Below are 5,733 nucleotides of genomic sequence, written 5' to 3' on the forward strand. Positions count from 1 at the left end.
ATATGGCAGATTGGCCTGACGGAAGAGTCGAAAGCGTTAACTGCTTTAACTATTCCTGGTAGGCCTCTCATCCAATTCGTAGCCATGCTTTTGGCCTCTGCAACACTCCTGCCACAATTTGCGTTTATTAGATGAGCTGATACCTCCAGGTTGCGAAACTACGTATTCGGATATTTAGACGGATGACTTCTCTACTCACCTGAAAGTCCTTGTAAGATTTGCCGACCAATTTCGGAAAGCAAACTTTACTCTAAACATCACCAAATCGCATTTCTGTGTCACCGAAGTGAACTATTTAGGTTATGTAATTGGAGACGGCGGTATCAAAACCGACCCTCAGAAAATCGTTTCCATCCTGTCTGGGCCTGTACCCAAAAATATTAAGCAGGTAAGAGGTTTTGTCGGCCTTGCGGGGTGGTACCGAAGGTTTGTAGCCAATTTTCCTCCATTGTATTCCCCATAGCCAAAGTATTGTCGAAATAAAGAAATTTCGTTGGACCGAAGAGGCCCAGATTGTTTGCGAAAATTGCTGGTGCAGTTAGGTGAGGAAGGAAATTTATTCCTGACTCCATAAAGTGCGGATTAAAAACTATTGCTGAGAAGGTATCTGAGCTAATCATTTAAATATACACCCGATGATTAACCATAAATAAAAGATATGGACTATAATAAGAGATTTATCATCATCACAAGTAGGACTCCTAGATGTTCCGAGACCGGCCTTACAACCCTAATCCTAGCCATGGTCTTAGTGGTTTAATTTTAACTACGACCCCGAATTCCCATACCTACTTTGGAGTTAAGTCATCACGTAAGAAAAATTATTCAGATTAACAATTTATAATGAATAAGATCATATTTATTATAACTAAATTTCAATCGAGGTTATATGACATATGAAATAATTATATTATTGTTTTCCTTTTCCAGAATGTAACCTATCTTATATTAGTTAACACCGGGAGTTGTTCGTAATTTGAAATCAATCTAGGTAAATCTATTCAGAATGCATATAAACGGTTTAAAACGATCATGTGATTGTAGAGATAATCCGACTTATGCTATCTAGGAATGGAAAAATTTATAAACAGACAAACCATACAGGACTTTTTTTATACAACTACGTTTTAACTTGAATATGCAAAATTTTTTCAAAGACTACATTTCTTTACTCGTACCACAACCCAACTTTTGTAAATCCTTTCGTATTATACTTGATTTATTATTCCAGATGGTGGGGATGATGTCGCCGAGGCCTCGGATCAGCATCTATCTATCCATCTTTCCGAGTGGATGTTTTTTTCGGTAATTATTTTTCTTGTGTAATGTCCAATTCAAAAATATACTGTTCTAATATTAAGTGTCCTCCAGAAGGATACACTCCTTTAAAATTGAACCAGGAAGAATATTACGATGGAAAGTTGGATATGTATTGTGAACTCAATAAAGACAAAGGGAGCCATTGATGTGTCTAGCTAACAGTCGTGAGGGGGGATTCGGGTCTTCATTGGTCTCCGATTATATCGCTTCCTGAACACAAACAAAAAATTATTATAGACTCCCGGTTACAAGACAAAAAAAAACAAGTAAAAAAGCATTAAGTTCGGCCGGGCCGAACTTTTCATACCCTCCACCATAAAATATTCATTCCTGTCCCCAACTTTAAGTGAGTACGTTAAAATGTCAGATAATGTACATAAAATGCTTCATTCGGGAGGCCATTTTTTATGGTGCCTATATCTAACTGTTGACAATTTTTGGTGGGCTAGAAATTGGTAGGTACTGTTATATAGGGGTTATAATAAAACATGGGCCTATGTTGACAGTTTTGATGGGAGCCTTTAATGTCAAATAATTCGGTTAAAAAATTTAGCTAGAATCCTCAAAATATCGAAAATCGGTACATAACGTGGGAATCTCAAATGTCATTAACAGCTAGTTCGGAGGTATCTGGGCTATACGAAAATGTGAACTTAAATGAACAATTTTTGTTGCAGAATTTTTGTTGACTTTTAAATTACAAATTACAGAAAGTTCGTCCAAAAAATAAAGCTAAGGTACGGAAAATCGGGAGGTTTGTTTTGGGGCTATACAAAAACATGGACCTACGTTCGGTTAAAGATTTTAAGTAAAATCCTCAAAGTACCGAAAATCGGGAAGTATCGTTATATTGGGGCTATGTTAAAAATTGTTGATGCAGATGTGTGGTGACCACTACAACCTTCAAATGTCAACTTACAGTTAGTTCTGTTAAAAATTGTAGCTAAAATTGCCAAATTACTGAAAATTGGGAGGTACCGTTACATGGGAACTATATCCGAACATGGACCTATATTGACAATTTTTGATGGAGAGGTGTTGTGACCTCTAAGAACTTCAAATGTCAAATTACGGCTAGTTCGGTTTAACATTGTAGCTAAAATCATCAAATTACTGAAAATCGGGAGGTACCGTTATATGGGGGCTTTCTTGACAATTTTTGGTGGAGAGGTGTGGTGACCACTAAGAATTTCAAATGTCAAATGTTCAAATTACAGATAATTCGGTTAAAACTTGTTGGTAAAATTCTTAAAATACCTGAAATCGGGCGGTAATGTTAAATGGGGGCTATTCCAAAACATGGACCTATGTCCACTAGTTATATAAGTTTATTGACATTTAAGAACCCTAAATGTCAATTGATAACTAAATCGGTCTGAAAATGTAGATAAAAACGTCAAAATGCCGTAAATCGGGGGTACTGTTATATGGGGGCTATACCAAAACGTGGACCTAGGTCCCCAACTTTTGTCACATAAGTTTATTGACATTTAAGAACTTCAAATGTCAAATTATAGTTTTATCGGTCTAAAATGTAGCTAAAAACGTCAAAATACCGTAAATTGGGGGGTACTGTTATATGGGGGCTATACCAAAACGTGGACCTATGTCCACAACTTTCGTTATATAAGTTTATTGACATTTAAGAACCCTAAATGTTAAATTATAGCTACATCGGTCTGAAAATGTAGCTAAAAACTTCAAATTACCGCAAATCGGGGGGTACCGTTATATGGGGGCTATACCAAAACGTGGATCTATGTCCACAACTTTTGTTATATAAGTTTATTGACATTTAAGAACCCTAAATGTCAAATTATAGCTACATCGGTCTGATAATGTAGCTAAAAACTGCAAAATACCGTATATCGGGGGGTACCGTTATATGGGGGCTATACCAAAACCTGGACCTATGTCCACAACTTTTGTTATATATGTTTATTGATACTTAAGAACCCTAAATGTCATATTATAGCTAAATCGGTCTAAAAATGTAGCTAAAAACGTCAAAATACCGCAAATCGGGGGTACCGTTATAAGGGGGCTATACCAAAACGTGGACCTATGCCCACAAGTTTTGTTATATATGTGTATTAACACTTGAGAACCCTAAATGTCAAATTATAGCCAAATCGGTCTGAAAATGTAGCTAAAACCGTCAAAATACCGTAAATCGGGGGCTACTGTTATATGGGGGCTATACCAAAACGTGGACCTATGTACACAACTTTTGTTATATAAGTTTATTGACATTTAAGAACCCTAAATGTCAAATTATAGCTACATCGGTCTGAAAATGTAGCTAAAAACGTCAAAACACCGCAACTCGGGGGGTACCGTTATATGGGGGCTATACCAAAACGTGGACCTATGTCCACAAGTTTTGTTATATATGTTTATTAACACAAAAGAACCCTAAATATCAAATTATAGCTACATCGGTCTGATAACGTAGCTAAAAACGTCAAAATACCGTATATCGGGAGGTACCGTTATATGGGGGCTATACCAAAACGTGGACCTATGTCCACAACTTTTGTTATATAAGTTTATTGATACCTAAGAACCCTAAATGTCAAATTATAGCTAAATCGGTCTAAAAATGTAGCTAAAAACGTAAAAATACGGCAAATCGGGGGGTACCGTTATATGGGGGCTATACCAAAACGTGGACCTATGTCCACAAGTTTTGTTATATATGTTGACTGACACTTAAGAACCCTAAATGTCAAATTATAGCCAAATCGGTCTGAAAATGTAGCTAAAAACGTCAAAATACCGTAAATCGGGGGGTACCGTTATATGGGGGCTATACCAAAACGTGGACCGATATAGCCCATCATCGAACTTGACCTGCCTGCAAACAAAAGACGCATTTTCCCAAAATTTCAGCGTCCTATCTCCATTTTTGTGGATGCTAGAGTGATTACCACAGACGGACGGACGGACGTGCTCAGATCGACTTAGAATTTTACCCTGATCAAGAATATATATACTTTATAGGGTCGCAAATGAGTATTTCAATGCGTTACAAACGGAAAAACAAACTTAATATACCCTCCATACTATGGTGGAGGGTATAAAAAAGAAACTAAAATTGGATGGACTAGTACTCTGATCAACGCCTGCACCCTCATTGATTCAGATAGCAAGAGAAATAAAAAAAATCGAAGGATCAATCCAAGAGTAGACTGAAGGAACTCCTGATGTTGGTTGGAGTCCAGCCTCTTCACCCTGCCCTACCATGGTCTCGATGGCTTCAACTGTTGTCGAGACCCCATTTTGGTAATTAAAAGTGTATTTCAGACATAATAATTCAGTTTATTATACATTTCAATTAAGAGATAGTATAGGTAAAATCAAATATTTAATTTTAGAAGACTCTGATGTAATGATACTAGGATTCTAAGACTTAAATACGTAATATCCTGCATTCATAAGTTCACGATAATTCAGCTCTTTAACTAATTATTTTGAATGATTAACAATGCCAAATTCCGAACATTTATATTATGGATATTGGTTCCATGATTTCGTACAGAAAGTATATAGATAATTTCACTTGAATTGACAAAGGGAAAAAAAATATTAATCAACTGTACCTAACATATATGTAATCTCTATAGAAATCATAGGCAGTTGGGTATACCTGTTCCTCAAGGACATTCAGGAGACTAAATTGGGTACACTGATATTTAGAATATTACCACAAAAGAATCAGGATATCGCAAACAGTTAGGGGGTTTTTATAGATACAAGGTTGGTATTAGCATAAAAGTTTTAACCCTTGGGCGAGCCCCATGGAGTTTTTCTTTCTTGTTGGCCTATATCCTTCGATTCTTGGATGGGTAAGTGGGTATTTCAAAATTTCTACGTTCTATACCTTTGTTCATATGCAATATCTTTTATAATTAATTTTTCTGGTTTTCTTTTTTACTCACTCTTTTGTTAAGCTGGTGTTTCAGTTATCCTTTTTTTTAAGGATTTCACAGTGACGATGATGATTCCTCGGAGGCCTCGTTGGTCATGTACGTCTGTGTGTTAACGATATGAGATGGATTGTAAAGAGTTTTCTTTGCAATGATGACAATGAAGATGTTTTATAATTGTTGATCAATGACGGCGCTGTAAAGCTTTTAGGAATATGTTAGGAATTATAAAATTGTTGCATATGAATTCAGATTTACAAATTTATTAATGTTCGATACTTCGTTTACCCTTTTGCCGAAATTTTTTTATAACTACAAAATGTTTCGCGGAGCGGGGATTTGAACCCAGGTTTCTACTGGTACTGCAGCGCCCACTTGCCCTCTGGGCTACTGCTACCTTATACCCAGATAGCATTTAGAAGACTGTTTTTTCAAAAATCACATTGAGGAGTCTTTTTAGAGTCCTTTTGGTGATCAAAAATTG

This window comes from Musca autumnalis, unplaced genomic scaffold, assembly GCF_047663935.1.
Source record: "Musca autumnalis isolate F117 unplaced genomic scaffold, ASM4766393v1 scaffold_2, whole genome shotgun sequence".
Lineage (NCBI taxonomy): Eukaryota > Metazoa > Arthropoda > Insecta > Diptera > Muscidae > Musca > Musca autumnalis.